Source organism: Sapajus apella, unplaced genomic scaffold, assembly GCF_009761245.1.
Source record: "Sapajus apella isolate SASKATOON/1434 unplaced genomic scaffold, GSC_monkey_1.0 scaffold14, whole genome shotgun sequence".
Taxonomy (NCBI): Eukaryota; Metazoa; Chordata; class Mammalia; order Primates; family Cebidae; genus Sapajus; species Sapajus apella.
Window position 1 is genome coordinate 26,041,569 of NW_022436954.1, and position 23,001 is coordinate 26,064,569.

A 23,001-nucleotide genomic window follows, 5' to 3' on the forward strand; every position below is an offset into this window, starting at 1 on the left:
TCTGAAATCAGATCACAGATTCTCCTCGTTTTCTTTAGTCTCCTGCTCCACAGCCTTCCCCAGCGAATGGATCCACATCTGCTCTAGCACACTGGCCTGAAAAGCCATGGCCTCCATTTGGGCCTTCCCTCTAGACTTGCATGATTTTCTCAGATGCTAAATTGAATTTCTCTCCTGCACAAACCTTCAGTACTTGATACCACAGGGACAAAGATAATTCTCTTTCTCCACAAACGTTTGATCATTTGAGGCTATAAAACTGACAGCAGATTAACAGGAGAAAAGGTATGCAAATTTATTATGTGCACATGCACATGAAAGCCACATGAAATATAAGACCTGAAGAAGGACTGATGACTGAAGGGTTTGTTGTTGTTGTTGTTGTTTTGAGACAGAGTCTCAAACTGTCGGCCAGACTGGAGTGCAATGGCGCTGTCTCAGCTCACTGCAACCTCAGCCCCCAGAGTTCTCTCAATTCTCCTGCCTCAGCCTCCCGAGTAGCTGAGATTACAGGCGCACACCACCACACCCCGCTAATTTTTTTGTATTTTCAGTAGAGACAGGGTTTCACTATGTTGGCCAGACTGGTCTCAAACTCCTGACCTCATGATCTGCCCACCTCAGCTTCCCAAAATGCTGAAATTACAGGTGTGAGCCACCACGCCTGGCCTGAAGATTTTCTACTGTACAAAAAAACTAGAGGCTGGGGCTCCTGGGGGAAGGTGGTGACAGATTATGGGGGGATAAGGAGAAAAAGCCATGGATAAGCAAAACCTGTCTTATTGTGCAGGCTGAATTCTCTCAGGTTGCAGCCCTCAGAAAGAATAGATGGGAGCTTACAATTAAGTTCCTCTGCCAGACCTTCAAAAGTGACTGATCTTCAGTTTCCTTTGCCTGTGAGATCGTCTTTCCTAGACCTAGAATAGGCGACCTCAGAGAAAACCTCTGCCAGCATTCCCTGTTTGCCCACCAATGTGGATAGATGCAAATTTCCTTTACAAGATGATAGCTTCTCAGCGCTATTTCTGTGTCTGCAGTTTTTCTGAATAACCAGCTCAAAATATGCCAAAGAAGTGTATATGGGGGCGGTATAGTCTGGTTTCCCACTGCATCTCCAGCCTGCCTTTCTGATTCTCACTCTGTAATCCTCAACACACAGCCTCAGCTATTCTTCAAGCTCTCCACGGCCTTTAGTCACCTTCTGTTTCTCGAATTCCTTGAAAAGATCAGAGACGGATTTGTCCATGGAGTGCAAGTCTATGCTAAGTTGATTTTTTTTCTTTCAGATGGCCCACCAGGTAAAGCCAGCCTCAGCTCCATCAAGCTCCTTCTGTTCCTGAACATCCCCAGTCATCTGGATTATGATTCCTTTGAACCCAACCAGGATTTTCCCCATCTCCAGGCATTTCCCTGGGAGCCCCTACTACTTGCTTTTCTATTCCAAGTTCTTAGGAGGCTTTAACCACAGTATTGGGTCTTCTTGGCTGTCCTGTAGCCTTGTCCTTGCGGGGGCAGGACAATGGGCAGAGATGACCCCCCAGGGCTGTCTTCCAGGAAAGAGTCAAATTTGAGGTAGAAAAACTTTTTTCAGGACAAACTTCTTCCACAGAAAAGTTGCAAACTACTACAAATAACTTACTTCATTCCCTGTGCCTAGAACATCTGCTCGATATCTGCAGCTCTCCTCTTTGAGGCCCATGGCAGGCTCCAGCCCCTGCTGGGAGCCTGGCGATGCTGATACTGTGGGTGGAAAGGCAAATATAAATCAGAATTTTAAAAAAGCCAATTCTCCTTGTTACAAAGAAAAAAGAAGAGACCTTCCCCCATGCCCTTTTCTTTGGGCATTTACTTTAGAAAACTAGTAAGTGTAAGCTCTTTCTCTGCTTCTTCGAAATCTATATAAATCTTTTTAAAAGCTAAATAAGCCTCTTACCAATTTTACAACCCAGGAATGTTCCTACAAGGACCTGGGAGCCATCTCTTTGAAATATAATTTCAAGGAAGATAAGGCTCCTATCTCAGTTTCCTGGGCAGAGTAGGAACCTAACTTTAATTGATGCCTAGATTCAAATTGCAAGTCTACCCCCTATCACAAAGAGGTGGGAATTTCATTTTTCCCTTGGATAAAGGCTATTATCTATCAAACGCGGAAGGTCACTCTAAATTTCCAGATGATTTTAGAATGAGCTGCCTGTAACAAATGGTGCTGGCAAGTCCTCTTGAGGATCAGTTTTTGTTTATCTTGAGAACATGTATGTAATGGGTTACATCTGCTTGGCTACGTAAAAAAGTGAGATTTCTTTCTGTCTTTGCAAAAATCACTTAATGGATTGCCTGGGATGTGTATCACATTCTGGTTCAATGCTTATTCAATTATAACACTTTTTTCTCCTCTGTTTGTTAGAGAAGTTTCCTGGACTGGCAGAAGGTTTTTATTTCTTTGTGCTTTGCTTGTGTGTTCCAGGTTTTCCCTATTGCATGTTTATTACATATGTGATTTTAAGATATTTTAACAGTATGCTATAAAACTAAAATCATTAAATTTATCTGGATGTTTAGTTGTCTTGGGTTAAAATAAAACCAAATAGAAATTAAATATCAGAAAGAATAATTCTATAATAATTCTGGATAACCTCTAAAATTAACAATTATAGGCCCGAATTTCTCCATCTGAGAAATGGAATTGTATAACTCATATTAACCAATTATATGTTTTTGGAAGCTGTTTAACATCTTCTCAATATGTCTCAAAGTACAGTAAGCATCTGGCTTAAGCACACTCCTCCAGGCCCTCCTGACTTACAAAGCTTCCTCTGATGAAGAGAGACTTCTTTTGAAATGATGACTCTTCTGTTAAGAAAGGAGAAAACCAAAAATTCAGGAATTTTTCCAGTGATTTTCAAGAATTCAGGATATAAAATGTAAAGGAAGGAGTCTCTCTGACATCATTGAAAGTGTTCATTATTTTGTTCTGGGTTTTCATTTTGTTTTGTTTTGTTTGTCAACAGGCTGGAGTGCAGTAGTGCAATCTCAGCTCACTGCAACCTCCACCTCCCAGGTTCAGGTGATTCTCCTGCCTCAGCCTCCCAAGTAGCTGGGACTATGGGCACGCACCACCATGCCTGGCTAATTTTTGTATTTTTAGTAAAGATGGGGTTTCACCATATTGGCCAGGATGGTCTCGATTTCTTGACCTCACAATCTGACCGCCTCAGCCTCCCAAAGTGTTGGGATTACAGGCAGGAGCCGCCATGCCAGGCCTATTGTTTTAATCACAGAACATACTTTAAACCCTAGAAATAAACAGTTTCCATACATTTACTTACACTTGAAGAATTCCTTGGTGTCATGGCAAACGCTTATCGACTCCATTGGGGATGCCACTAGTTTCAAGAGGCCGAAGAAGTGACCTAGAGCCAGTGAATGAGACATAGGGTTTTATCAGGGGCTTACGTACAAGGGAGACATTCTGGTGGCAGCTGGACTGGACTGGACAGGATGACTGCCTGGGCCAGTGGCTGCCGGCTGGCAAGAACCACCACCCTACATACAGCCCAGTGACAGCAAGCTAGGCAGGAAAACTGCAATGGCTTGCAAACAGCGTGCAGTTTATATATAATTTTCACTTAACACCCTTCCCTTAATGACCTCTACCTGGGTGGGTTCATTTATCCCAAAACTCAAAGCCTCATCCCTGCATGGCTCATGTTCCATGGGATCGGCCAGGGCTCAGATGTCCTCATAGACAAGGAATGAAAACTTCATGTTGGCCACTCCCAGATTCCCTCTCTCGGAACACACATTCAGGAGTGTCTGCCATACCTGGCCTTTTTAAGGGCATGCTTGCATTATTGCTATCAGATGCATTTACCCTACAGTTGCCAATAAATAATGGCCTCATAACAAAGACTGATAATGCCTTTTGTTGCATTAAATCTTTTATCAACCATAAATTTAAATAGGTAAGATAACTAAAGAACAAAAGACACAGGAGGCTCACTGGTACCTGAATCGCTACATTAAAACTCACAAGTAGGCCACCTATTAGGTTGGTGCAAAAGTTACTGTGGGTTTTGGCATTACTTTTAATAGCAAAAACCACAATTACTTTTGCACCAACCTAATGTAGACTAAGCATCTTTACCAACTTGACTTTTGCTACTAATCACACAAGAAGTCCCCAGACTCCCAAGAGCCACACAGAGGAGGCAGCATAGCTGAACAGTTAAGAACATAGGTTTAGAACCAAATAAATCTGACTTTGAAACCAGGCAAAACCACTAACAGTGTGACCTTGGTCAGGTTCCTTAATCTTGCTGCAAAGCTTCCTCAGCTGGAAGGTGAGTTAAAAAATTAGATAACGTAATAGCCTCGTAGCCACTAGATATTGTTCTTGAATTGTTCTATCCAGTGCTGTCATTCAAATATATATCAGAGTTTTTAGCTTTGTATATACCAGTGCCTCAGTTTATGGCTTGGGTAATTTGTCTTAAAAAAAAAAAAAAAAAGAAGAAGAAGAGGAGGCCGGGCACGGTGGCTCACACCTGTGATTCCAGCACAGGCCAAGGCAGGTGGATCACGTAAGGTCAGGAGTTCAAGACCAGCCTGACCAACATTGAGAAACCCCATCTCTACTAAAAATACAAAATTAGCTGGGCGTAGTGTTGCATGCCTGTAATCCCAGCTACTCGGGAGGCTGAGGGAGGAGAATCACTTGAACCTGGGAGGTGGAAGTTGCAGTGAGCCGAGATCACACCATTGCACTCCAGCCTGGGCAACAAGAGTGAAACTCCGTCTCAAAAAAGTTAAAAAAAAAAGGAGGAGTGCTGGGAGCAGTGGCTCATGCCTGTAACCACAGGACTGTGGGAGGATTGTTTGAGGCCAGGAGTTTAAGACCAGCCTGGAAAACATAGTAAGACCCCCATCTCTACAAAAAGTAAACAAAATTTAGCCAGGCATGGTGATGTGCATTTTTAGTCCCAGATACTCAAGAGGCTGATGTGAAAGGATCACTTGAATCCAGGATTTTGAGGCTGCACTGAGCCATGATCACATCACTATACTCTAGCCTAGTCTGACCATGTCTGTTAAAAAAAAAACAAAAACAAACAACAACAAAGAAAAACACAGATGAGGTTGACAAAATAATTTCACAAATTTTCAGGCAAGTAAGAGCCTATAAAACCCAGCCTGACCTTCAATTAAGGCACAAATCCTTTGGTTTGTCCCTTTAAGAAAGCAGTCTGAGTACACTACTCAGCCAAAAATAAAATAAAAATCCAACTGCAGCTCATTCCTATGAGAGAGACTTATTGCTTTCAACCCAATTTATCATTCTATGGTACAAATCAGCGTCTGTACAGTATGTTTCAAATTAATTAAAAGACATTCTTTCCATCCAAGGTATAATCAAGGCAATTTACTTCCAAACATAATCAAGAAATTATATAAAGGGAGATTAAACATATGAGGAAGTTTTTCATGTGTGAAGCTAATTGATTTTCATATCTTTTTTTTAGGTTTTAAATGAGAATTCTAAAAGAATGGATTTTCCAAAATATCTCAACTCGGCAAACTTTTGCAATGCTTCTTCAGTGAAGATCACACTTTCCACTGAAACAGCTCCCAGGCTGTGGGGCACTATGGGACACTCAGGTGGCGAATTTGTTATGGGGCTGCCGGCAGCTACATTCAGAGCTCCTGGAACCATTGACTGGAGCTCCTTCAGAATACTCAGAAGAGGAAACATGTTCTTTCTTTCAGTAAAAGTCAGAGTTATGTATTTTAATAGTCTAGGTAAGGACAAGATCATTAGCAGTTCTTAGAATGGGAGAGCAGTGGAGAGAAAGAACAGCTAGTCTTGTTTGTTCATCTCTGTTTTCTTGAAAAAAGTATTCACTTGCGATATGTATCACCATTAGGAGGACTGGTAACCTCTGCTGAGAGCCAAAGAGGTGCCTTATTTAGACAATAGATATGACAGCCTCCGTTACAAATGGGAATCCTTAATAGGTTTCCCTGGTCCCAAATCTCTACTCCAGCATTTCTATGACCCCTTAAACTTCCTCCTAACTCCAGGGAATTCTTCTCTGACATGGAAACATTTCCGGGGAGTAACGTGACGGTACCATGAATAGTTATCACCCATGTTGGCCCCACTATCTTCATGGTTAAGGGTCCCTTTTATCATATGCTTTCCCACATTTCCACAGAATCTATGTTTTGGAAGATTTTGCCAATAAAACAAATGCAATGAAAACAAACACTCCTTTGTTCCTCATTTTTAAAATTAATGTAGGACATAGGAAATGTCCAGTTAACACAGGGCCACTCAGCGTCACCACAATCAAAAGCCAGTAAGAGTGATACACAGACCCGTTTCTACAACCAGAGTACCTGCGTTGGAATACCACCAGCTCAGCCACTTGCCAGCTGTGTGACTTTGAGCAAGGTATACAACCTTTCTGTTCCTTAATTTTCTCATTTGTAAGATGCTAGAAATAACAAAACCTACCCTAAAGGGTTGTTAAAGAGGCTAAATGAGTTAATATATATTTAAAGAACTTATAATAATGTCTAAAAGAGAGTAAATATGCATTCATTCTAGCTCTTATTATTTTTCACAGCTTTAATACTAGAAGTAATTCCAGGAAATATTCTTAGCAACCTGTGTGCCTGGATGTTTGGAGCTAAGTGAATTACCTTGCATTAATGCCTTTTAAAAGTTTTGTCTTGTTTTGATGTGGCTCACAATTCAGCTCTTACCAGTGTAATTAATTATAGCTTTAACACTATCATTCTATATCAAGTGAGGTGAAAATAAATGATAATCATTCATAATAGACTAAAGATGTTAGTAACACTAATGCTGATCACATAAACCCTAAATATTTTAAAGTGACTATTTCTTCATTCATAGAGTGTCTCTAGGAAGTGTATATTGTTTCCATTTCCCTGATTTAATTTGGAAACTCAAGATATAAGCTTTTATCTGATGTAAGCCAAGCACTTTAGGGAGTGAAGGATAATAATGGATCAAGAAAAGTCAATTAACTCTATCAAATTTCTGGGGGAAATGGGTCAAAACGCCCTGAATGGCAAACTATATGACTGTGCCCAGATGAAATAAACAACGCAATAATCTTGACATAAGGACACTACTCTGAAAATGGCAGTAGCCCCATCTTACCAAGGGTTGAAATAGATAACTATTTAAAGGTGAGAGAGTCAGGCTGTATAGTCCTCATACCAGTGGCCATCAGGGCCACCAGGACTGTGACACTGTTCCCAAGTGCTGACTCCAGACAGACAAACTTCAACATTTTTTTTCACGATCATCTTTTGAGAAAGCTAATTGTAGCCAAAAAAAAAAAAAAAAAAAAAGCACCTCCCCTCCCATGCCAGGTTTTAGTACTGACTGTAAGTTTGAGAAGTTACTCTGGGCCGGGCGTGGTGGCTCACACCTATAATCCCAGCACTTTGGGAGGCCAAGGTGGGTGGATCATGAAGTCAAGAGATCGAGACCATCCCAGCCAAACATGGTGAAACCCCATCTCTACTAAAAATACAAAAGTTAGCCTGGTGCCTCATGTCTGTAGTCCCAGCTACTCAGGAGGCTGAGGCAGGAGAATGGCTTGAACCCAGGAGACAGAGGTTGCAGTGAGTCGAGATCATGCCACTGCACTCCAGCCTGGAGATAGAGCAAGACTCTGTCTCAAAAAAAAAGTTGCTCTGTGGCTCAATTTCCTAACCTGTAAAATGGAAACAATACTGGTACCTACTTAGGGAGTTTTATGATAATTAAACGAGTTAATGTATGTAAAGGTTCTAGCACAGTACCTGATACAAATTGTTACTCTTACTTTTTTTTTTTTTAACACAAATCTCTAAGCTTTTCCTCAAATCTACTGAGTCAGAATCTGCAAATGTCCCCAGATGTCGGTGACATGCAGCAGCTCTGAGAACCATGGATGGGCAACAGTCACTTGATTATCTCATTTAAAATCTCTCTGAATGGCTCAGGAACAGAAAGAAGAGACCGTTTGATGGATCTAAACTGGCGGTTCTCAACTGGGGTCAGTTTTGCTCCACAAGACACATTTGTCAATTCCTGGAGAAATTTTTGGTCGCCACAACTGGAAGAAGAATGCTACGGACATCTGGAGCAGAAGCCAGAGAAGCTGCTAAACATCCTCCAATGCATAGGACGGCCCTTGCTACAAAGAATTTTCAGGCCCAATGTGTCAATAGAGCTGAGATTGAGGAACCCTGATCTGATCAGTGCTTCTCAAGCTTTTATGTGCATACAAATCACCTGGGGGGTGGGAAGGCACGTTAAGGTGTATATTTTGACTCAGTAGATCCAGGGTAAGGAATCAGGAAGCTTGTTAGAATATCTCAGTATCTAGAAGCTTGTTAGAATATCTAGACCTGTAGGATCAGAATCTGTATTTTAACAAGTTCCCTGGGAGACTTGCATGCACATTAAGGTTTGAGAAGTGATATTCTAGAAAATCCAATCAGTTTTGAGCTAATCCACAGAAGAGAAAGCTGTTTCAGTGAATCAGTTTTGAGCTAATCCACAGAGAAAGCTGTTTTTCAGGAGTATTGACAAAGAGTCAGACTGAACATGCTCCAGGCATTACTTTTTACTTAGTTGGAGAACTGTGGGGATTTCATTAGCTAAATCTCGAGGATGGATTATCCAGACATTCAAAGTAGGCCTTTGTGTTCCTTAGTCAAAGCCAGTCAAATCTTAAGAGTGTTCTAGGATACCGGGAGGAAGGGAGAAAAAAAGAAAGGAGGAATGAAGAAAAAAGAAAGGAGACAGCGAGTTTGGGAAATGCTGTATACCAGATTAAGCAAAAAAGATCTTTACTACAGGACTTCTCAGAGCCTTTCCTCTTCTAAAGTACAATTTGAAATTCCAAAAGGAGAGATTTCAAATATTTCACCATAGAAGCTTTTTATTCTTGAGCATCTCAGGCCTTAATATTCTAAACTCACCTTTGGAAATGCCAGTCTGAGTAAACCATTCTATTTGCTGAAGTTTGAAAGGACTGTCATACATACATCTTTCTGGACTCTTCAACCTCAAGGGACTTTATATCCCTTTGGAACCAGAAAAGGCACTGATACTGATAAATAAGAATAGCTGCCAATGCTTTTACCATTTGGGACATACCTGACACTGTGACAGACATTTAATATGCATTTTCCCTTGTCCTTATTATAGTCCTGAAAGGTAGGGATTAACCTGATTTACATCTTAGAGAAATGAGACACGGAGGGGATGAACAACTTGCTCAAAACCACGCATCTTGCTGATGTTTGATGTGCTCAATCAACTCAGCTCCATTTGCTAGAACATTGCCTTCTGTGGTACAGGGGTATGAAACTGCGAGCCTCACACTAGATCTCAATCCTGGCTATAGACATCAGCTCTCCCTGAGACCTGACTTTCTTTGTGCTGGTAAACCACCTGGCCTCTGTTTTGATTTCTAACCCACATCTCTCTCCCAATTTGCTTGCCTTTAACATTTCTACTTTGCACAGTGTCCTCTGCTGTGGCCAACTTTCATGGGGACTTCCACCTTCCTCTTTTTACAAACGAACCCCTGGGATGGAGACTCACAGCTTTAGAACTTGGGCTTCACGCTCAGATTGCCCAGAAAGGTTATATCATCACCACTTCAATTCCCTCCCTGGGAAAAAGCCCATCTAGCAAATAAAGTTATTGAGAGACTAGCAGTTCCCACCTGGAAGCTCCCTTTACCCCATTCAGTACCTAGTAAAGTCTGTTGCCTCTTGCCACATCCCAACAACAGGTGCTCCTCACACTGGACTTGACTGGGCAGCTGACCTGGTCAGTTGGTCCCCTGCTTTCGTTATTCACTTCCCCTTGACAGACACAACTGCTTACAACAACCTACTAATAAGTAGTACTTATTTTATGGCAGGCATCATGCTAAGTGTATGCACATATCATTCCTTTTAACTATCACAACATGGTAAAGTAATACGACCTCCACTTTGAAGATGAGTAAAGCCCATAGCAGATACATTATCTATACAATCACCCAACTAATATATGCTGAACTGAAGCCTTACTTTTTCTGACCCCAGAATTCATCTTCTCATTCACTAACTGAAAATCCTCAATAAAGCAAATAAATGCTCATAAAATCCTACCGGAAGACGGGAGTATAGACCAGTCACACTTGTTGCTTAGTTTCCTCATGAAAAACACTGCATAAAGTTTTTTTGGCAAATATTTCCAATGACAGATGTACAAACCAAGGAAGGCTGCTGTAGCATAAGATTGTATTTTTCCAGTCCAAATTTACAACTGAACAGGACTTCAGTTTATGTCAAAACAAGATACTAAAACGGGTTCACGAGCGCCACAGGGATGTAGATTTGAGAAGTCAATCAAAACCACAACCCTGAAAAATGAGGGTTGCGAGAAACAAACTCACAACCTTAGCTCAGTTTATGGTGAAAAAGGTCAGCAGGTGCCCTCTATCCTGGGATTCTGGACCCAAAGGTAATTGTTCTTCTCAAAAGTTATCCTTAGGACATCAGTCCCTTCATCTGTAAGATGAGGGAATTGAAGTAAATAGTCTCAAAAGGGCCTTCCAACTCCAAATTTTATGGCTTTCTGAAATAGCAAAGTAATTTCAAATTGCCTGTTGGGAGCAGTTTACAGAACATTCCTTAGAAGGAAACAGGGATGAGATTGGCCCCCTCCACACATAAGTTTTTCATTGCCTATTCAAGTTCAATTGTATTCTTTCCCATAATGTGGACTCCTGGAACTCCTTCACTTTTTCCACTTTTCAGAAACTCCCAGAGGTTACACACATCAGGAGAGTCCTGGACTCACTTGTGATTGGAAAAAGTCAAAGAAAGAAAGCAGGAACTAGCTCTGTTCCCCCTAAATGCTGTTGACCTGTCATGGGATGCCATCACATAGATCTTTCTCAATTGGAAAGGCAATGACATTGTGTATTCCCTTAACCAGTGCTTCTCAAACTACCTGGGCTAAAAGGTCAGTTTTGCGTTGTCTTCTTTTAAATGCCCAATCCATCTCAGAGTGTTATTTTATTAAATATAATACAAATAAATGCTGCCTGGATGTCACAGCAATTTCACATTGTTATAAAAGTTTCTAAGTGTTGTCTCTTCATTTCTAAATGTATCTTCCCATTGAGCAGCAACAAATGGTTCATAACAAACAGTTCACAGAACCACCCAAGACCGCAGATCACACTGAGTACTGTTGCCGTAAATCCCTATTCAATTTTATTTCAGGCATTTATTAGGCAATTTCTATGTCGACATTAGGTGCTATAGGCACTGATGATATTTATATGGCTGGCCTAAAACGTCTTAGATGCTGAGATAAATGAGAATGAGGCTGGGATATTGTGAAGTGATTGTATTATTAAATAATGCATAGGTTTTAACTTGAAAAGAGGGAAGACAGCACCTGGCTATCCAAGTCAGCGAGGTATGATATCCAATTCAGAGAACATGAGACGTAATAGATAATGAAACCTCATACAATATCATATAGTGTTATTTTTTAAAGTTCTGTACAAATCCCAACCCCTAATCAACACCTTTTTCTTTATCACTGGTTTTAACCTTTGGAGGTGGAAGAGAAGCTGATGAAGCAAAAACCTAGGATTCAGCCTCCTCTTATCTACTCACTCTCTCCATATAATCCCATACTATATGTTGATCAGCTCTATCTCCAGAACCCAATCCATCCATTCCTCTGCACCTCCGCCAATAACATCCAAGCCAAGCCACCATCACCCCACACCTGGATTGCTGCAGCTTCCTGTGAGCTGATCTCCCTGCTTATTCTCTTGACTCCATCTCTACCCCACCAAGATGAGTTGATCTCTTAAAGTATAAAGCACAGTAAATGCTTAAAAAAACAACTTCATGGCTCTTCATGGCACTGAGATTAGAATTCAACACACTATCATAGCCAGCAATGTCACAGTCTCCAGAGCTCCCACCTGTCTGACCTCATCTCCAGCAACCTTTCCCTTTCCTCATTGCACTTCAGCCACATAGGCCTTCCTCATGTTCCTCTGAACATCAAACTTGGTCTTTAATTCAGCTATTTTATTTTATTTTTTATTGCATTTTAGGTTTTGGGGTACATGTGAAGAACATGCAAGATTGTTGCATAGGTGCACACATGGCGGTGTGATTTGCTGCCTTCCTCCTCAACACCTACATCTGGCATCTCTCCAGCTATTGGCCAAACCAGGAGCACTCTTTCCCCAGGGCATGGCAGGCCCGGCTCCATCTTGTCATCCTAGACTCAGCTTACTGGTAACTTCCTTAGTGAGGCTTCCTTTTAGCACACAAATGCTCACTCTCACTTCAATCAGATTGATGTTCATTATAGCATTGATTACTAATATGTGTTCCGTCTCATTCACAGATAATTCCCGCATGCCAGTGGCAGAGCATAAGCATTCAATAAATATTTAATGTGCATAAGAAAAACTTTCAGCACTGTCCCAGAGAGAAGTAACCATGTGGTAAATACCTATCTGCCTGCTTTTCAGAAAAATCAGAGGTGGCTGTCAAAAGACTCACTATCATTTGTTTATGTGCTAATGAGCTCACTATCATAAGCTTATTTGCTTATCACTAAGTGCTTATTTGCTACTTAGCAGTATGAAAAATAACTAATTCACTTCCCAAAAAAAGTGCAATAAATAAAGCTGAAGACTTTTTTTCTGATTTACTTGGGATTTAATTACATGGAGAATTTTGATAAAAAGAAGGAAGAATGTTGTAGTGCATTATCGTGGTAATGTGTAGGAGTTTTCATTGTTTATATCTCCTGCCTGGAGTTTTATTAATGAGCTGTCTCATAAGATAATGTATTACAAGTTCCATGTGGTTGTGGGTCAAGATAAAATAGCACAGCGTAATTTCAGTGAAATGATATTTGCTTGGGGAATGGCAGACTCATTTAATAGTTGCTTCTCTTTTTATGCATTTTAGTTGTTCACACCCTAAGTTACACAGACCCAGCCTTCCTCCCATCTAGCTTATGGGAAGAGGCAGTTGAGCAAGCTGTGTGGCAATTCACTTCAGCTGCTGAAAAAAAAAAAAAAAAAACAAGAACCAAAGTGGCCCCTCAAACGGCCACCTTGCCTGACAGCCTTTGAATGATAGTGGGTCCTTTGACAGCCACCTCAGATTTTCTGAAAAGCAGGCAGGTATTCACTACCTGGTTACTTCTCAGAAGCAGCTCCATGGGCCAAAGCAGAGGACTGAGTTCAGAGGGGTGGTGTTCCCCTTCAACAGACAACCTTCAAAAGGTGGGCAGCACCTCACGCCCACCTGTGTTAACTGTCAGCTGCCACAAGAGAGAGTGCAGCGGTGGGAATGCCCCTGCTATCTCCAGCTCTCATCGCCTGTGGTAGAGACAAGCTGCTCTTGTGGGCTGAAAGGGATGGGTTTCAAGGGTTTCTTGGCCTTTGATGTCAACTCTTCGCCACCACAAGATAAGCATATGCCATCTGTTGTGCAGCAAGGTGTCTAACAGGTGAGCAAGACAGGCCAAGGAAATACAGACATGCACAGGTAGTGTCGTTGGTGCTACATAATGGAGATGAGCTCGCCCTCTCCAAAAGAACATTGAGCCCAACTTCTAGAAAATATAAAGAAGGGCTACTTACTTCTCTTCTTAGCTATTAAAGGTAAATCCTTAATTGAGGCAATGGATCAAACTAGTGTTTTCTTAGATCACCACTGGATTCCCTGAGATTTGCATTGACTTCTCTTCCCTGTGCCAAAATCTGCCTCTCTGTGATGTTGTATTCTTTTTTCCTGTTCCCTTATCTCACCTAAGTTGTTGCTGAACGTGTGGTAAACCTCAATTGATACTTAGTATTTTCTTAATACTTTCTATTGTGATCAATGATTGTTTTTAAATGTAATGACTATGCTATTTGGAGAAAATGAACATGTAGGCACACTTTTTGCAAAATTTATTTCATCTCTCATTCTAAACTCTTGTAATGGCATTGAACGGATTATTTATTTGATATATAGCATATTCAAGCTAAATTTCAGCACAATGAGAAGTAAGCACTTTGGATACCATCTGTGTGAAACTCTTTGTGAATCTTGCAAGTTAAGGACAATAAATAAGATATAACAGACTTGTTCAGGATGACAAATCAGAAGCCATTATGTCAGTGAAGACATTTTCAGGAAACTAATATTACGACCAGCACTATACATCGTCCCTGACATATAAGGGACTCATATGTCCTTACTTGTTTTTAAACATAGAAGCATCTTAAGTCCAGCACCCAAACCCTCATCTGCAACTAGGACATATCCTTATTCTTATTTATCTTACATTAAAACCCCTTCTCCTGAGTCCTGTGCACCTGCACATGAGCAGCCAGATGTTTGGCTGTTTGAAGACAAAACAACTAACACAGATCTCTATATGTTACACTTACACTTAGTGGATCGGTAAATGGGGAAAGCAGAAGCAGGTGCTGTAGGCAAAGCCCAGAGGCCAGAACAATAAAAAGGAATAAAGAGTGGAGTTAAGACAAATTCTGTATGTTTTTCTCCTGAGAAAGATCAGCAAACTCAACTTCAGAAAAACAAAAAGGCAACTCAGGCTAATCTCTAGAACTTATTGACATTTGGAAATAGCTGGTTTCATGGCCAAGCATGGTGGTTCATGCCTGTAATCCCAGCTCTGTATTTAGGAGGCTGAAGCAGGCAGATCATCTGAGGTCAAGAGTTCGAGACAAGCCTGGTCAACATGGTGAAACCCCATCTCTACTAAAACTACAAAAAGTAGCCAAGTGTAGTGACGAGCACCTGTAATTCCAGCTACTGGGGAGGCTGAGTCAGGAGAATCACTTGAACCCAGGAGGCGGAGGTTACAGTGAGCCAAGATCATGCCACTGCGCTCTAGCCTGGGTGAAAGAGTGGGACTCTTCTCAAAATAAAAAAAAAGAAAGAAAGAAAGAAAGAAAAGAAAAAAAAAAAGAAAGAAAAAAAGAAAACACAGGCTTCACTACAAAAAATATATATGCACAAACATACTATATATGTAGCAAGAATATATAATTTTATATATGTACAAAAATACTGAGTCATTAGAAATCGTTAGAGTTAATGCATCAAAAACAGGATGACACTACAACCAAAAATATAAAGAAAGGCATAAAATGTTTTTCAGAAACTGAAGCCTCATCAGAAACCAGTTGACCTTCATTTTCCAAGGCTATATCCTCTTCAAGTCCAAGACATCAACCCTCTTAAACCCAAAGAACTTAAAAAACCATTTTTGCAAAGACATCCAATAATGTGATTTTTTTTTTTAATGCCTCAATCTGTATACGATTCAAATAGTTTCTAGGCTTTCCCATCCTTGGGCAGGGAGTTGCCTGAAGGAGAGAAGAAAATGAGAATAATTAGTGGCTTATTTCTGCCTGGTTGTTAAACACCCTGATTACTTCAGGCGTCATTACCACCACTTGCTCATAAGCTGTCCTTTGAAAATACTGTTCAATTCAAATGAAAATTGATGTGAATTTCTTTTTAAGAATATAGCCAATATTGGGCCGGGCGCGGTGGCTCAAGCCTGTAATCCCAGCACTTTGGGAGGCCGAGGCGGGTGGATCACGAGGTCAAGAGATCGAGACCATCCTGGTCAACATGATGAAACCCCGTCTCTACTAAAAATACAAAACATTAGCTGGGCATGGTGGTGCGTGCCTGTAATCCCAGCTACTCAGGAGGCTGAGGCAGGAGAATTGCCTGAACCCAGGAGGCGGAGGTTGCGGTGAGCCGAGGTCGCGCCATTGCACTCCAGCCTGGGTAACATGAGTGAAACTCCGTCTCAAACAAAAAAAAAAAAAAAAAAAAAAGAATATAGCCAATATTAACACAATTTGGAGAGTTATTGGATTTACTTTTTCAGTCTTAACAGGGATGTCAGTACTCTAAGTGCACATGATGGAGGTAACAATCTACTATTATCTGAACTGGAACCAACAAACTCTTTAGAAAGACTATACATTTTTGCAGACACAAAGGTACTATAATTATATGTCATGTACCATAACCTTCGTTACGACTTGACATTATTTTGACACTAAAATGTCTTCCTGTATTCTTTCATGCAAAATTTACTTACATTAGAATTATATTGTTGGGTCTTTTTCCCCCCCTTTTTACTAGATAAAATCACTTTTTCTGATTGTTATCTCTATAAATCAACATTCTGGTGCAGTCTGTGCAGACATTTTTCATTAGTTTCTTTACCATAAATTCAAAGGATTCATAAAACAAAGAAACAAAACACCAGATAAATATTAGCTGAAAGAATATAAATTTGAATATGATCCATTTCTGTGGCACTCAATCTGGGTTTTCTAAGTAAATGAAGTCAGTGCTACTAAGCTGCAAGAATGAATGAGATTTGGTCTTTGCCCTTGAGGTTGAGTGAAAACATGTACACAAACAATTACAATACAATATGGAATATGATGAATGCCAAGAGTGTTACAAACTACACCTGGTTGGGAAAATCTGAAAGGTTCACGAAGGAAGTGACCCCTGAGATGCATCTTAAAGGATGAGCAGAAATTCACTGGGCAGAAATGAAGGGTGACCATCCAGAAAGAGAGAACAATAAGGAGAAAAGCATCAGGTGGAAGGAAACACTCAGGAGCCACATGTAGTCAGTTTTGTTGGTATCCCGGGGTGCATGAGAATGATGAGTCCTTGAATGCTAAATTGATATATTTTTAATAATTCAATAGAGCAGCTAGTGGTAGTTTTAAAACAGGATAGCTACACAAAGATTCATATAAAACAAGCTATACTTGAGAGAATAGAGGCATTTAGAGACTAGTTAGAAATTAAGAAAACTTCCAAAGGAGGTAAGTAAAAATAAAGGCCTGAATCATGGCAGGCAGAATACAGAGGAGAGATTGAAATCGAAAGGTAGTGCCGAGGCAAAAATAACAGGTTCTGGCCACCAATGTAGTGCTATAAACAGAAAGGAAGAATATCGGGGTGAGAAAGAGGTGCTGTGTAGAGTATGATGCTCTGAACATACGAATGCCTTGTGCATGCACAAAGGGACCCTATCCAGAGAAGAACCAACACACTCATGCATTTCCTCCCTTTCTCAGTGTCAGGGATCCTAGAACTTACCTGGCTACAGCTTGGTCACACCTGAGGCTTTCTCCAGCATGCTAAGAATACCCAAGACCCTCTTTCAATGCGCCCAATCTCTATTGCTCATGTATTCAACATCGTAAACTCATGTGTCCCATTAATATGCACTATACTCAACATTGTAAAAGATAAGACACTGTCCTTATCTTCACGTTCTGATAGTCTAGTCCTAATGCAACTCTGGCAGAGAAGGATGTGTTTTCCTGGTGTTTGCCTCTTTTTTAAAAAAGGAACTGACTTTTTTCTGCAAAGTTAAAATAAGATGAAATTCAAAAAAGAAAATATTACACACATTGCAATAAAAATATGAGAGATAAAGTTGAGACAATCTTAGAAAATAGAGCAAGGAAATCAAAATATTACAGTAGCAATATAAGAAGTTCAACAGCTTAAAAGTGGACATTCTGGAAAGATAATAAAGAGGAAAAAGAAAGAAGAAAACATTTCAAGAAATTTTCCCAAAACTGAAAGATCTAAATTTCCAGGCTAAGAGGCTGCTGAGTGCTCTGCACAAAGAATGAAAATAGACCTATGCCAACACATATCACCATAATCAGAATATTGAGAATAATGAGATTATATAAAATTCCAGAGAGAAAAAGCCAAAAGGCCCTGTGCAATCTGGCCCTGCACACCCCTCTAGGTTCACCTCTTCTCAATCACCTACTCCTAAGTCCCACTCTCTTTCCACTCATTTTCCTTCAAATGTAAGTCAAAATCACATATCTCTTCTTTTTAAAACCCTCTCATGGCTTACACTGCACTCAGAATAAATAAAATACAAAGAAAACGGGGAATTAGGCTTTAAGTTCACCTCTAAAATTTGATAACTCTCATGAGCATTAACATTTTTAATGAATGGTTAAAGGATTCTGCTTTACAGACAGCTACAAAAATGAAATTGTTCTTCCTGCCTACTTCACTCTGGGTGTGTTGTTTTCTTTTCACTTTCTAGTTCTCCTTTGGTCCTAAGTCCACATTTTTTAGTGCACAATGTTGGCAATATTGAAACAGCTCCATTGATTGAGGCATATACCCTAGCTTTTGGTCTCAGTCGAGAAATAATTCAGGACACAGACACAGGAGGAGTGGGTTCGGGAGCAGAAAGTTTAATAGAAACAGAAAAGAGAAAGAAGATGCTTCCTCATGTTGAGAAAGTGAGTTGAAGAAGGTCTCAGTTGTGGTGAAATGCAATCGGTTTTGTACAGAGAGCTGAAGAGGCAGTGACTGATTTTCATAGGGTTCAGGGGATTGGGTTGAGCAGGTGTTCCATTTCCACGGTCCGGAAAAAGACTGATCCTCACACCTTAGTCTTTTATTACGCAAATGTGGCCTCCATCTAGTGGCAGCCATGATGCCTGTACACGTGGTTTTTTCTGGAGGCTGCCATGACACCTCGCACAAGTGGTGACGAGAAAAAGAGGGTGGGAGATGCCATATTGGGCTGACCTGGCTTTTAGCCACAAGCTTCGGCATACCAATGCTTGCAGGTCTGGTTTTTCAAGTTATATTTTGTTAGAAAAGAAATGTTTTGGGGGTTGCTTGCTATCAAAGGAAAATTTACGAAGAATTTTTACCCTTTCTAGCTGCCTAAAAATAATTTCTTCATAATTCCTGTATTATTTGCCCCCCTCGAGAGACATAACCTAACTGCTGTTGGTGGGTGTTGGATAATGATTCTTTCTGGCTACTTCCTGCTAAAAAGGGGCGTCTTGTTGGGGGACAGCAGTTGGGTCCTCTCCTGAGGTTCATCTAAGGGTTCTCAGAAGAATGGCATGTCCATATGTGGCTCTGTCTGCAGCACCATTTGGGGTTTGCTTCTAGGTGAAAAGAGATAAATTTTACAAGAAGGTTTGAAATAGAAAGTTAGAATATGAATATTAAGAGTACCGCTGTTAATGGAGGTCCTATAGGCCAAGGAGTTTGATATCCGTTAGTTACACCCATGGGTTGTAATATTGGTTTGTTTCCACTAGATGTCGCTGTACATTATCGGAAACGTTCACATAAAGCAACATTGCTTTTAGGATAAGTGGCATTGGATTTATGACCAACCTCATAAATCCTTTTTTATTAATTAAAACTTTACAGAGAGTAAATAATTATTATCCTTTTTACAGGTTTGCACAGGGAGAGAGAAGCCAAAAGCTCGACTGGTAAGACATTACCCTTCTGCCAGCATGTCAGTCTTCTGGATTCCCTTCCTCCCAGTTCAACTCTAAGCCAAGTATTTTAAGGTTTGGAGAATTAACTTTTCCCAGATTGGATGAGCATTATAAAAGAGCCATTTTAAACTGTGAAAGAAGGAAAAACACCGAAGACCTGAGTTAAATTGTGGAAAGCTTCTATGTACTTAACAGGGTTATCAGAAAGTCAGCCTAAGTTTCCTTTTATTTGCCTAAGGTCCTGTAATGAGAAGGGAACTTGAAGGGGTCTCAAATAAGGGGAATCCTCAGATGGTTCCCCTGGAAGTTGCTTCTCTAATTTTGGAGTATTATTCTCTTTGGTCCTGCCAGATATGATTGCTAAAAGAGCTGGGTTGATTTTGCAATGCTTGCAAAGGTCTAGTAAAAAGGCCATGTCCTTGCACAAAAGAAAATGAGCTGCTTTTATTTAAAATCTCTGGGTGAACGGTACTCCAGTGCTTCAGAATGCACTCCAGGGGAAAAGCAAGAATAAAAGCATCCTTTTAGTCCCCTTCCTTTCTTTGTGACCCAGGGTGGAGGGGAAGACAGTGGGAGCATCCCCACGATTGTTTTCTCTTCTTGGTTCCCAAGTCCCAGCACCATGTTAAATATACCGCTTATGGTTATAGGTGTGACACTCCAAGCCATGGCACCAGAGGAACTAAGCTTTTGGGTCTAGTTGTGCTCCTCCAGGCAGCTCTAATCCTCTGCCTATGATTTCCCTTTAACTTCCTAGACTCGTGTGACCTGTGTGCCTCCCTTAAAAAATGGATCTCAAGAAAACTAAGTAGTTGGCAAGGCCCCTTTAATGGGGTGGGGGTGTGCGTGCTAGATTGAACTCTATTCTGCTATCATGGCCCATGCTAAGCCATTTACCCTTAGAAAAATGGTTCCCTTTAACTTCTGAAGCTAAAATCCTCTTGCTAATTAAGTACTGTTCTAATTCGAGACAGACTAAGTTTCTCACAAAAATGCAGGGACCAAATGGCCATTTTCCTGCTGTTGGGATGCTATCAGAACTAAAATTTGGCTATGGAGGACATTTTACTCCTAACTGCTGAAGGCAGAACTTTTCCATTCACAGAGGGAGCTTAGAGCCTGATTTCTGGTGGTGCTAAAGGAAACTGCACTGTATGGCAAAGGAAGGACCAGCAGTGTGCCTCAGGAAGAGGATTTCTACCTTGACCAGGCGGAGCTTCGGAATTAGAAATACCATGTGCTTACCAGAGAAAAGGTAGAGAGATGCTTGAGTTACTGCCTGCCACATTTGCCAATCTTTCCTAACAAACCCGTTTCCCTGAACTGTAAAAATTTCCACACATCACATGCACAGAGAGAATAGACATAGCAACCACAAATAGAAAAGTAAGGAAAATTTGGCAACAAGGATAGCTGGAAGAGAGCCTTGAGATTAAAGCACAGATTTGAGGTTGGGATTTGCTCCATACTCACCACTCCAGTGTTTCTATCTTCTGTTCTGATCCAGACCCCAGGCGAGAATCCAAAATGAAACAGCTCCATTGTCTGGGGTAAATACCTTGGCTCTTAGTCTCAGTTCAGAAGGAATTCAGGACACGGATACACATGAGGAGTAGGTTTAGGAGCAGAAAGTTTAATAGAAAAAGAAAAGAGAGAGAAAATGCTTCCTCATGTTGAGAAAGTGGGTCGAAGAGGGCCTCATTTGCAGCAGAACTCAATTGGTTTTGTACAGAGGGTTGAGGAGGCCATGATTGATTTACATAGGGCTCAGGGGATTGGGTTGACCAGGTGTGTCATTCATATAGCCCGTGAAAAGACTGGTCCTTCCATCCTAGTCTTTTATTATGTAAATGAGGATTCCATCTGGTAGCAGCCATGATGCCAGTACACGTGGTTTTATCCGGAGGCTGCCATGACACCTGGCACACATGGTGACAAGGAAAAGAGGACGGGAGATGCCATATTGGGTGGACCTGGCTTTTAGCTACTGGCCTTGGCATATCAATGCTTGCAGGTCTGGTTTTTCAAGCCACTTTTTGTTAGAAACGTTTTGGGAGTTGCTTTTTATTAAAATAAAATTCCACTGAGAACTTTCACCCTAAAATTATTTTTAGGCTGCCTAAAAATAATTTCTTAATAACTCCTATATTAATATCAGTATTATATCACATGAATTGCTCCTGAATAGGATTTTCAATTTAAGACATTATAACAAGGTTTCAAAAGAGCAATTGAGAAGTGCGTAAAGTTCCCATGAGGACCAACGTTCTCTCAATTCTCCAGAGGATTCTGATGAATAAAAGAAAGAAATTTGTTAAACATGGAACAGTTTTGTAAAACAGACCAGGCTTCCCAAATTTGCATTGACCATATGATTATCATCAGTCTAGGAAATAAGAAACTTATGTATGCTTTGAATACAAAAAGTGCTCAATATACATCTAGCCAAATTGAATTGATGAAATGGACCTCCAAGTTAAGTTATTAAGCTTATATTTTTAGGTTTTATTTATTTAGTAAATATTTATTGAACCCCCTACTTTAATCCAGGGCTTTTTCAAGGGTTGGAGTGGCTGAAAAGTAAAGGCAGACTGGGTTGATGCCTTCTTGTATCTCATGTTCTAAAGGGAGAGTCAGATAATAAACAAAAAGGGTGCACATTGATAGGGATGGAGGCTTATGAGAAAAAGATTCAGTAGGGCTGTCAGAGAGAGACTCTGGGCAGATGGAAGATATATTTACCTAAGGCCTGAATAATAAGGATTCAGCCAAATGAAGACAAGGGAATAATAATCAGAAGGAAAAACAAGAGTGAAAGCCTTAAAGTGGAAACAAGACAGTGTTTGAAAAACAAACAAAGAAATACAAACTGGCCAGAACATATTAAGAAATGAGGAATATGGTGCTAGATGAGATTGGAGAGTCACATAGGGGCCATATTACAAAAGGCTAGCTGGGTAAGCCATGGTGAGGAGAATGGCTTGCTTTTTAAATATGGAGTAATATTTTTCTAGAAAATTCTCAGTAAGATTCTTTCACATCATTTCACATGCTACTGTGTTCGCTTACCATCAACTTCCAAGAAGCAAGCAAATGAAATGAAAATTGTTTTTCCTTAACTGTCTTTTTCATATGTTAAGTCAACCACAGTAACTTAACACATAGGGAAAAGTTATTTTTAAAAATGAGCATACTGTCCAAGATCAGTAGCTCACACCTGTAATCCCAGTGCTCTGGGGGGACAAGGTGGGAGGATCACTTGAGCCCAGGAGTCCAATACCAGTCTGGGCTACATAGCGGGACCCCATCTCTACAAGAAAATTTAAAAATTAGCCCAATGTGGTGGCATACACCTGTGGTCCCACCTACTCAGGAGGTTGAAGTGGGAGGATCGCTAAAGGCAAGGAGTTTGAGGCTTCGGTGAGTTATAATCATGTCACTGCACTCTAGCCTGGGTGACAGAGGAGACTTTGTGTCTAAATAAATAAATAAATAAATAAAATGAGAATATAGTTGTATGTTGTTTGTAGGAAAACAGAATTCTTGACTAAGGGAATCAAGGAAATTCAGTATTAGA

General features: G+C 40.5%; 1 protein-coding gene across 2 annotated transcripts in view; it reads right to left on the reverse strand.

Moving 5' to 3' along the window:
• The window catches only part of IFTAP (intraflagellar transport associated protein), a 99,670-nt gene that overhangs the window by 12,412 nt on the left and 64,257 nt on the right, over window positions 1-23,001 (reverse strand). The window contains exons 6-7 of one of the 2 annotated variants that reach the window (XR_004270172.1): window positions 3,327-3,410; window positions 2,735-2,850 (exon numbers count right to left, since the gene is read on the reverse strand). The exons of the other annotated variant lie outside the window; for it this stretch is intronic. The gene's annotated coding sequence lies outside the window, so the exon portion shown is untranslated. Of the gene's footprint in view, window positions 1-2,734; window positions 2,851-3,326; window positions 3,411-23,001 lie in introns of those variants that run through there. 2 annotated transcript variants of the gene reach the window in all.